Raw genomic sequence first — 12,150 nt, 5'->3', positions numbered from 1 at the left:
ACAGATGTGAGTTACAGTACTTTAATTTAGTTAACCTTAGGTTGGTAAAGTGTCAAAATTTAAATCATAAATAGGCAACTTAAATTTCGACCAAACCACATGTGGATAAGTTGTAATTTGTCCTTTAATTTTTTAAAACATAAGAACAAAGATTTTTTAATAAATTATTTTCATTGCTTTCCAAAAAAATTTTAAATGGTTATTCCATCAATTGGTATTTTGAAAGCACAAAGAAGAAGGGGTGAAAAAAAGAACAATGATTTTTTATTCACCAAAAAAGATTTTAAAATTGGTATTTAAAAAAAAAAATTGAAAATCAGCATATCATCTGAGACGTCATTTTGTTTTGGGTTTATATGAAAGAAAGTCGCACGTGCAACGGCTAGTCTATATATAATTTATAAACGGCTAGTCTTTTCAATTCCTCTCTCTCACTTTCCCTCACCCTTTCTCCACTTTTCTCTCTGAAAAAATTCTCACTTTTTTTCTCACACTTTCCCGGATAACCCAATCCATCCCATCTTAAAAAGCAGAAAATTTTCCCTCAAGAAAGTGGTTTTCCTTACCACAAAAACAGACGTATTCAATTCAAGAAACGGGTTCAAAGATTTTCCCCAGAAAATCTGATTCTCTCTCTTCAAATGGGTTTTTAATTTTGAAATACTTAATTTCTTAATTTAATTTAATTAAAAAAAAAAATTTCTTCTGTTTTTGCAGACTACTGACGGTGATGAGGAAGTTATGTACAAATTTTCCAATCTCTCAAATCAAGAAAAGGGTCTGAAGATTTTCTCTGGTGAGGAATATCCTTTCAAATGTATACGAACTTGAATTAATTTTCATGTTCCTGATGTTTTAAAAGATTTTTCATTTATTTTCTATGTTTCTCCTCTGAAATTTGTGGCATGTACAACAACAAGATTTTTCCCGGCGACAGGGCCGGCTCAATGAATTTTTATTTAATTATAAATTCATATATTTTTTTCAATTAAAATTTATTTTCTTGCTTTTTGAGATGCAAAATTACTAATTAAATTTTTGCATTCAAGTTCCACTAACATTTCCTTTTCAATTGGTAATATGGCTAATCCACTTAATCTTTCTTGTGACATAGTTGATCTTAAATAGGATTTTATTAATTTTAATTTTGAAAAACTTATTTCTATGGAAGCAACTGTAACAGGTATAGTTAGTAATATTCTGAAAGCAATACATGCATTTGGAAAAGATTATAACCTTTTTATATAATTTAGTACATTAATGGGAGAGTTTTCATTTATTTGCAAAACTTTTTTTAAAACTTTTAGTTTTGAAAATAAATCTAAATCATCAATATCGGAATAAGTTTTATGTGTGAAAAAACATTTAAGATTAAGGCAATTTTTTTTCAGACTATACAATTTTTTGATGGGATATTATATAATATTATATAATATAATATTATTACTATTTGGGGCCTCTTTATCAGTGGGGGCCTTAGGCCACTGCCTAAGTGGCCTATAGCTTCAGCCGGCCCTGCCCGGCGAGGGGGTTTTATAGACTAATGAGCTTTTCTTTGTGCTTTCATCAGTGTGGTTTTTACTGATTTTGTTGCTAATTGTGAATTTTTTATTTTTTATTTTTTATATTCTATATACTTGAACAAATTTTGGCACTCACTAGTTATGACATAATTATCCAACATATGGTTTCTTTGGCACTATATATCGTTTTGCATGCTCTTGATCTATTATGTTTGCAACTTGATGCTTTTGTGCCCTTGACTGCTAATTGTTCTGTTGGTTTCCTTCCAATTATTAGGTGCTGGGATACAAGGCTGCTAATTGATCTATTATGAGAACTTTTTTCATCTACTTTTGATATGTAGATCTAGGCTTCTAGAATGTGATCATGTAAGGGTATCTCTGCACAGTATTAGGGGTTATCAATTTCTAGCTTTAGCTTATTGGATAATCTTATTTTTGGTCTTTTCTGGCCCTTAAAATTAAATTTGCTATTGCTTTTAAGTGTTCCAATGAATCATTGATTCTTCTCCACACCCCATACCCCAATGAATAATTGATTCTGTGTGCATGTGTTTGGACTTGATAGAAAACAAGATAGGGTGGAGGGTCCTGGCTTCAAATTTGTATTTCCAACTTATTATTATAAATTTATCAGCTGCTAATCGATTCACTGTATGTGACATTAACTTTTTGCTATTGTTAGCAAAACCTTATTTTGCGATTGACTAGTTCATTTATTTATTTTTTCCTAACAAATTTGAGGCTGATGATAGTCATTATTCAGTACTTTCTTTAGCTTTTACTGCATTCCTTAGACTGCTGTGAAAGCAAATTTTGGGTTGAAAAAAACACAGGAAAAACCCAAGTGGTCTGTAGCTACTAAGAGAGATGCTTACAAGTGCTGGAGCAAGAGAAATGATTTCTATGCAGTATAGAGACCTTTTTGTATCAACACCCTAAAAGGTTAGTGCATTTTTTTTTTTTTCATAACCACCAGAAGTTGGATGTGGAATTTTAATCTTATGGACATGACTCCTTACATATTATTTGGGGATGCTAGCAGCACGACTCACAAGTGCCTCCTCATTTCTTGTTGCTAAGGATTCTCCTGTGAGTCCCACAGACAAAATATGAGATACATTATTTTGGTTGGCATGTTTCTTTGTTTGCTTGTACGGTTCAACAAATGGGTGGCTTTATCATCTAATCACTGCACAAGTGTGATTCTGGAAATATGTATATTTTGTTGACATAAACATATATGCCTGATATTGGTTTACATCTTTGATAAATATATGGAAGCTTTGTATTTATCAATATTTAGTTGGAAGCTTTGTGAACTGGGTATGGAATAGGTTTCTTTGCTGTTTCTCATTTCTATTAGTTTACTGTCTCTTTATACCAGAAACTAAACTACACGAGTATTTTGTGGTTTGCATCATGGTGATATGAGTTGAGTAACTTCTTTGTTGTTTCAATAAGCACAAGTAGAACTCCAAGCTTCAGAATAAAAGGAGTTGAATTTTACAATGGCCTTCTTCATGGGATTTACAAATATCCTTGTTTTGTACTTGTATTGTTATTAGAAAGTATATGTGTACATAATAATGAGCAAATGGTTGAGATACCGTGAAATTTCAAACGTATATTGTGTTTGAGTCATTGGGAGTGCTCATTGTCTTATCTTCCCTTTATTTTGCTTTAAATTTTCAAGTCTAATCATGGTCCAAATGCCAACAGACTGAGTTCAAGAGAATCACTTCACCTCTAAAGTACCAGACAAGATGTGTTGCTGCCTTTCCAGATCAGCAAGGTTTCTTGGTATGCAACTGCTTGTAATTTCATTAAGTTTAAATTGTCTATTTATGATTATTATTATTACTACCTTTTTTTAATGGTTGACTTTTGACATTTCAGTTTTCTACTCCGTTATTTTGATAATTCTGCATTGTTGTGATGTTCTCTACTTTCCCAATATGGACAGTGTAATCTATTTGTTGAAAAATGAAAACTTTGTTCTTAGCATGCTCTATATAGATGCACAAATAGTTGATAGAACATATTTTTTTTAGTGGAGTTTGAATTTAGACATTGATAGGTTAGGGAACTGAGGCTGATTATTTGTGGTTCAATTAGGGTCTTATCTAGGGTAGGTAACTGAGGCTGATTGTTTGTGGTTCAATTAGGGTCCTATCTAGGGTAGGTACTTGAGAATTTTCTGGGATTGCCTATGTAGTCTTGTAATATATTGAATACATAATCTTTTCTTCCTCATATGCAGCCTGTGGCCTGGTACCTTTCTGTGCCAGGCATATGTTTTTCCCCAGAAAATCTGATCCTCTCTCTCTCTCTCTTCCCGAATGCTCTAAGTTATCCTTAAATAGAAAGTGGTTCTCCAACAACTGAAAGAAAAAAAAAACACTTTTCTTGGAAATTCAAGAAAAGGGTTTGAAGATTTTCTCAGGAAAGTGACTGCCAGATTTGAATTTTAAGAAAAGGCTATGTGGAACAACAACAAGATGGGGTTTTCCATGCCGCCGCTGGCACGGAAGTTGAGGCCAATGATGCCGTACCTGAGATTTTTTTGTGCTTTCATATGGTTTAGACTAAGGGGTTTTTTTCTGGATTCTGATTTGATTGAATTGAATTGCAAGTTCCCGTTGCTTTTTGGAATTTCCTGGTTCTTGAATGTTATTGATTTGGTTCTTGTTACGAAGCTTATCTTAAAAATATTGTGAGAAAAGAGAAGTAGTAATCAAGGAAACATTTATCAAAAAATTTTTAGAATAGCCAAAGAAAATGTATCTGAACTGTGCTGATCATACAGATTTTAGAGACCAGCCTTTCTTCCATAAAAATTTGATAGTTTTCATGTTTGAAGATTACCCATCTGGAATTTTGTTATTTTCCATTCTGTATTGATTATATATATATTATTAAATGTTTGTTTCTCCAACTACAGTTGATAGATCGGATCCAAGAAAGGCAATTTCCTTGTTCTGGTCTGCCATAAATGCTGGGGACCTGGCTGATAGTGCCTTGAAAGAAATGGCAATTGTGATGAAACAATTGGGTCGATTTGATGAGGCAATTGAGGCTATCAAATCTTTTCGTCATCTCTGCCCTTATGATTCCTAGGAATCTCTTGGCAATGTGTTAGTTGAACTCTACAAGGTAAAACTAAAACCAGTTTATCCAATAAATAGTTTCTTATATTTTACTTGCCATTCTTTGTCATTTTCCTTTCAGCTAGTTACATATATTGGGGCAACAACAACAAGAAAGCGGGAGTGTGGCAAGTATAAATGGTGAGTGTTAATGCTCTTAAAATTGAACGAGTACCATCCTACTTTCTAGGGGAAATTATTGAGAAAAGAAAGTAGGGTGAGTGTAAAAAGGAAAAAACAAAATATTGTGCTTAAAGAAAGTGGTAGATAGTGTTGGCACTAACAAGAAAGAAAGAAAAGAGTACTGATGAAACATTTCGTAGCGTCTTGGCTTTTACTTTAATCCGAGTCTGTGGTTTCTACTTGGGGTTTGTATGCAGAAACTGTGAGAACCAGCTCCTATTTAAAATGTTAAATATCCCATGTGTTGGACCACACTTATTAAGGGGCATTTTGGGTCTATATGAGAGGGATTGTTAGATTTATGGTTAAGTGATTAATTCACCATTTCCTAATGATTTAAGTTTTTGGGACAATCTGTAATTTATCAGAAGTATATGAGTTAATTAGAAGTTTTTTTTTTTTTTTTTTTCTTCAAAATTTTATTGTGTTAGTTAGGGTGAATTATTTTTTTACTGAATTGAATTCTCAATTTCTTATTCAAGCAATGATAAGTTTCTGCGCAGTTACAATGAAAATTTACAATTTTTATGCACCTGAGCATATAATTTTCATATGAGCATATCATCTTTCCTTAAGTGTAACTCATGAAAGTAATTACAAAGAAAACTGACAATTCCTTATCATACTGCTTCATATGTGCCTCCTTGAACAGATATTACAGGACTAAATTAGCAGACAAGAACTTTTACCTTCAAAAAAATAAAAGCAGCCACTAATGATTTCTATTCTGCCAACAAAATTTGAGAAGGTGATTTTGGTCCTGTGTACAAGGTATTACTCGTTTAGCCAAAAAAAAAAAGGTATTACTCTTACATGGCTGATCCCGTTGAGTATTGATTTTCCTGCTTATCCGATAAGGTTCGGTGCAGAGTGAATTACCTGATGGTACTGTCATAGCAGTTAAGCAACTCTCTTCTAAATCAAAGCAAGGAAATCGTGAATTTTTAACTGAAATAGGCATGATTTCTTGTTTGCAACACCCAAATCTGGTGAAGCTTCATGGATGTTGTATTGAAGGGGAGCAATTATTGTTAGTCTATGAGTACAAGGAAAATAATAACTTAGCCCATGCATTATTTGGTGAGTATTATGTAATCTTGCTTAGCACTGAGCTATTACGAAAAAAAATATGAGATGAAATTTTTTCCATGATTTGAATTTAATTATATGTAGCAAAAAATTAAGTCAGGTGAGCTTATCTGGCTTCCAGACCATCCTTGGATTCTTTTCTTGATTTTCTGGATGGTCAGCTCTATGGGATTCAGATTTGAGTTTTCTGGTTATTGGTTTCTTCTTATTTGAGTAATTGAGTTGACTCAGCAGTATTTTCTTCTTTGGTAGGTCCAGAAATCAATCAGCTTAAACTGGACTGGCCTACAAGGCTTAAGATATGTATTGGGATAGCAAGGGCCTTAGCTTTTTACCATGAAGAATCAAGACTCAAGATTGTTCACAGAGACATCAAAGCTACTAATGTGTTGCTAGATGGAGACTAAAATCCTAAAATATCTGACTTTGGATTGGCTAAATTTGATTAAGAGGAGAAGACCCACATTAGCACCAAGGTAGCTGGAACTATGTCAGTTCCCATCTTATTAATGAACTTCTAGTTATATATGTTATAATTTTAATAATTATATTTGAGGTTAGCAAAATATTCTAACTTTTGGAGTTGAATCATAAGACATTGAGATTTTGATTTGCAATGGATATATGGCACCAGAATATGTATTATGGGGTTATCTGACCTACAAAGTAGATGTTCATAAGTTTTGGAGTTGTGGCCTTAGAAGTTCTCAGTGGAAAGAGCAACAGTAATTATATGCCAAGTGACATTTGTGTTTGCCTTTTAGATCTGGTACTTTCTAACTTCCTATCCCTGTTTGATTCATTACACATATATCGTTAATGCTTCAATTATTACTTACTAATTGAGTAGCTACTAGCAATATTTGCATGATAGTAATAGGATAATTTATATATTTCAGTCTTGCCATTTGCAACAAAGGGGGAACTTGATGAAGCTAATTGATGAGAGCTTGGGGTTTGAGGTCATCATATAAAAGAAGCTGAAATTTTGGTTAAAGTGGCTCTTCTGTGGACAAATGCATCCCCATCACGAAGGCCTATCATGTATCACGAAGGCCTATCATGTATTATGGGCGAATGACTGTTCCAGACATGATTCCTAAACCAAGTACCTATAGTGATGATCTAAGGTTTAAGGCCATGAGAGACCTTCGTCGACAAAGGGAAAATCAGAATTTGAGTAGAAACCAAACCCAAAATTCAACAAAAGTCCATACATTCTCCTTTCCCACTATATATATCTATCCAAGATTATTTTGAAATCAGTCCAGAATCTATTCCTGTTTAGAGTGATGAGCATTGCGATTAGTTCTTCATTGAGCATATATATTGTTTATTCTTTAACAATGTCCCTGACTCCCTGTGGCTATTACTGAAGCTTCAACTATACACATGGATATGATTTGGTTTGATAAATCATGGGGGAAAAGATTAAAGTGGGGATGCATGCACTAATATAATGTAATGATGATTTCTGTATAAATTTTTTCTTAGGTTAGAGAGAGAATATGTGGGGATTATTTTTTACAATTTTTCTTGTGTTCTATATATATATATATATATATATATATATGTAATAAATGTAATTTTTCTGAGTTAAATTATTTACTACACCAATGAAAATTTTAAAGTGATCAAGGTATTCTTTTTCCAATCATGGTACTACACCCTGACAAAATTTATGTCTCTATTACCCTTTATAAGCAACTTTTTATATCAAACCAGTAGAATTTGAATATATATTACTTGGAAAATTCTCAAATTTTTTTGAGTTCGAGTGGGTATGGTATTGTCTCAATTAAGAGAACTTTTGCAAAATAAATTATTCAAACACAAGTAGCTAAAATGAAAACTAATTGGAGTGTAAATGAACAACCAACTTGCATTAATTCAAGTGTTAGGTACGAGCAATTCTGAACTTGAAGTTAGTAATCAAACTAATTCTAAATTAATGCTAAAAGTTGATTAAAAATGAACTATAAGGGAATCAATAATATATATATATATATATATATAAAGTGTAAGTTTTGTTAAAATTTTCTAATGTGCACACAGTACACACTTTTAAAAGCCCGCATTTTTTTTTTTTGTTATTCTAATTTTTTTAATTTGATATTTAGAGTTACCAATAATGCTAAATTATGCAACTTAAAACTAACTAAAACTTGCTTGATTTTTGAATAGATCAACCTAACACTAAACAAATTCATATTAATTTAGGTCTGATCGATCTTCTATAAACAAGTTTTAATCATGTCTTTTCTTAAGTTGGCTCATAAACTTTTGAATGTTCACATTTTTCTATATCATTGATTTAATATAAATTTTTTAATTTGCTTGCTAGAGTAAAAAATAACTATTTGTGATCTAACTATTATGAAAACTAATTAAATATGATCCTGGTAAAATAGATCCATATTGATATTGACAATTCAATTGAATATGTGGAAACCGGCCCTAGCATCAAATGAACATATTAATCCAACTAAAATCTCAAATATTTGGACTCCTGTACATTTGAGTGCAGAAGACATGTGAAATACAAATGTTTCTATGAAGGATAAATAGCACAGTGGAGATAAGCAACATGATATAATTCATCCAATGTTTTGGTACACCTACAACAAACATGATATAAATAAACACCTAGACAATTTAACAAAAAAAAAAAAAAACTTATTTTACTTATTTTACGCAAATGTTGTATATATTTTATTTCACCAATAGCTTGGAATCAGTGTCCAATTGATTATGCTGGACATAAGCTATTGTATTAAGGCCTTATATATCTCTTACTCATTGTGACTTTTTCCCTAAAACCCATTTTTGGTTTATTTAGATGAACCTATTTAGGTCTTATCTCTTACTCGTGATAGCTTTTGTATTAATCTTCTTATTGTTGTTTTTGCATCATGTGATTAATTCAGCATTGGTTGAATCACTCTATAGTCTATACATGTTATAGACTGTCTGTTAATCTCACATGATTAGTGTACTCACTTTTGGATTGAGATCCGGTACAATAGCAATTATGATTTTTAAACCTAGACCATTTAATGAACCGTTAAAAGGAGATGTTCAAGGTTTTAAAAGTCGAATAAAGGTTGATTCAAATTTGAACTATAATGATGTCATAATTAATTTAATAATTATTTAAATATAAATAATTTTAATTTAAAATTAATATAAATATAAAAATTGACTAAAATAGTCTAATTAAATATATTTTTCATATAAATCCCTAAATTATTTAACATGTTAGTGTCTAAATAAAATGTCATCATCTAATTGACAAAAACAAAACAGTAAATGCACTTAGATATTTTCAACAAAAATTGAAGTATAATAATAATAAAAATAAAAAGCTCTTTGTTTCACGTTGACAGAGTCACGGCAGTTATAGTACAAAATTTTAAATTAAAGTTGAATTGTGCAATCAAAGCACGTGGGTGGGTGGCTCAACAAGTCAGATATAAGCACTAAAAATTTTAAATTCAAGGTTTTTTACTCTCTCTCTCTCTCTCTCTCTCTCTCTCTCTCTCTCTCTCTCTCTCTCTCTCTCTCTCTCTCTAAAAAAGGGATAAAATCCACAAAAGTGCAACAGAGTTTATGAATAGTAGTAAAAATAAGTTGAATAATGAAATAATTTATAATTTTAATCTATATTCAAATGCACACTATGTGTTAATATGTATTTTTTTTGGGGCAAAAATGCAAAACTGAATCTTTAATTTTCATATTTTTTCATTTCAGTCCTCTAACTTTCAGTTTTGTCAATTCAGTCTTTTAACTTTCAATTTTTGTCAATACAGAACTCCGTTACAATTTTGTTAGTGGCTGCCGTTAGTCGGGATGTCCAAAATACCCACCAACCCGCCTGACTCGCACTCGACCCACCTGCCTCGTGCGGGTCATTAAGTTAGGCGATTTGGGTTGAACGGGTTAGACCCCCAAAATTGCGGACTAGATTGGGTTATGGATTGAAAAATTGCCAACCTGTTATAACCTGACCCGCCTGCTTAATTATACATACATAAAAAATAAAATATATTAGTTCATATTGTTAAGTATTTAAAGTTAATCAATTCACCTAATAAATTTTTACAACTAATCAATAATCAATTCTCTAAATAGAACTGGCCTTCAAAAATTCCTTAAACAAAATCTAAAAAGTCAACATTGAAATCCTAAACACTCCTACCTACCACCTATTCCATTTACTTCAGCCATGTATACAGTATACACTTTGTGGCTCTAGGTCTCACTTTTTCTTTTCACCTTTCACTTTTGGATTCACCTTCAGCCACTATCTTTCCCTTCCTCTTTCTTCTTTAACCTTTTTGAAGCCTATTTCTTATCATTTCAATTCTTCACCGACAATCACAAAGGTACGTAATTGTGTTATTGTCTTCTATTGTTTAATTCTTTTTTGTCTTTTTTATTTTGGTTTATGTCATTTGATCCATTTATATATTATAAAATGTGTTATAATATTACAAGTAAAGCCATTCTAGGAGGCAGGTTCATTGTATATTCATGTAGTTCATTGTATATTCAAGTTAAATATGTTATATATTACATAAGAATACAGTTCATCTAGTTATTTGTCTTTGTCTAATTATTTATTTATTATTTTTAATCCTTGATGTGAATTTGGAAATGTTAAGAATTTGAGTTTGTTGATTTAATTTTCCTAAGTTGTAAGGTAGAGCCTACTGTTTTTTAATTTCCTAAGTTGTGAGGTAGAGCCTACTTTTGCTAGAGATGATATATCTCTTTTTCATTGACCCTATGTTTATGTTAGAATTGAGATTATTCATTGAAATCTACCTTTAGTTTTTTTTGTGCATTAGTTATATTTTGAGATTATTTAATAAAAAATTGTAGTTTGTGATAATTTTTTTTTTAAAATATTGTTAATGTCAACCCGCCCAACCCACCTAATCCACCGAGTTGAAACCACCAAAATTTGTAACCAATCAGCTGGATTTAGAATTTGGTGGGTTGGTAGCGGATTAGAATTTTCCCAACCCGCTAGTAGCAGATTGGATAGAAAAATTGGTGTTTACCCGCCCAATCCGACTCGTACACACCCCTAGCCGATAGAACTCCTAAAACGATGCTGTTTTGCATGGTGTTTTTTTTTTTTTTTTTTTAATTTTATTATTTTAAATTCAGAATTGAAAGAAAATAAGAAAAATCTAAAAAAAGAAAAAGAAAAAAGAAAATAAAACATTAAGGGGGAACGACATCGTTCCCCTTCCCCTGAAATCAAAACAAAGGACTTTGCAAGAACACCCAAATCCCTAATGGGTCAGTTTGAGAGAGAAATTGAGTCGGACTGAGAGAGAGAGAGATCGAGTATGAGAAACTAAGTCAGACTGAGAGAGAGAGACCGAGTAGGAAACTGAGTCCGTTTGATTCGGTTTGACTGTTCGAGACCGATTTGCAGAGATATTTTGAATTGGTTTGATTGAATTGATGATTAAGTTTTGATGAAGACCGATTTGCAGAGATTGAGACCGAGAATCCCTATATTGACTGAATTGGTGATGGAGTTCTGATGAAGGTGATGGAGGTGCTACGGTAAGGCAAGGCAGAGCAGCGAGGGGGTGGTGGTTTACATGGTGAGCAGAGCAGTGAGCGGTGGTGGTGGTACTAGTGATAAGACGGCGAGGGACGTTGTTCTCTCTTTCTCTCTCTCAATCTGACCCATTAGGGATTTTGGCGTTCTGGCAAAGTCCTTCGTTTTGATTTCAGGAGAAGGGGAACGACGATGTTGTTCCCCTTATTTATTTATTTTAGATTTTTTTATTTTCTTTTAATTTCAAATTAAAAAAAAAAATGCAAAACTGTGTCGTTTTAGGAGATCTAACAGTAGCCACTAATTGAGTTGTAATGGAGTCCTACATTGACAAAATTGAAAGTTAGAGGACTAAATTGACAAAATTGAAAATTAGAGGACTGAAATGAAAAAAAAAGGGAAAGTTAAAGGGTTAGTTTTGCATTTTTGCCTTCTTTTTTTTGGGGGGAAAGGATCATTCATTCATTCATATTAATAAGGTATCTTGATACAAGGCTTCCATTGCTGGTGGGGGAGAATCCTCCATCCAATACAAATCCTCATCTAATGTGTTCCTAGCATGTTGTGCAAGTGCATGTGCAACCTTATTTCCTCCTCTCCTTATGCAGCAAATGCTAGCCCA

At 32.3% G+C, this 12,150-nt stretch overlaps 1 long non-coding RNA gene and 1 pseudogene across 1 annotated transcript; both read left to right on the top strand.

Moving 5' to 3' along the window:
* The first annotated feature begins 417 nt into the window (after nt 1-417).
* Nucleotides 418-4,821, top strand: LOC126726332 (uncharacterized). Its single transcript, XR_007655812.1, has 5 exons — nt 418-796; nt 2,360-2,468; nt 3,246-3,326; nt 4,468-4,679; nt 4,755-4,821. It is a non-coding gene; the product is annotated as an uncharacterized LOC126726332 (long non-coding RNA).
* Nucleotides 4,822-5,439: 618 nt separating this feature from the next.
* LOC126728362 (probable LRR receptor-like serine/threonine-protein kinase RFK1) lies at nt 5,440-7,453 on the top strand (annotated as a pseudogene).
* The last annotated feature ends 4,697 nt before the right edge of the window (nt 7,454-12,150 follow it).

The sequence above is a fragment of the Quercus robur genome, chromosome 5 (genome assembly GCF_932294415.1).
Source record: "Quercus robur chromosome 5, dhQueRobu3.1, whole genome shotgun sequence".
NCBI lineage: Eukaryota > Viridiplantae > Streptophyta > Magnoliopsida > Fagales > Fagaceae > Quercus > Quercus robur.
The sequence above is the reverse complement of the archived record's forward strand: the minus strand, read 5'-3'. Positions and strand labels throughout refer to the sequence as shown.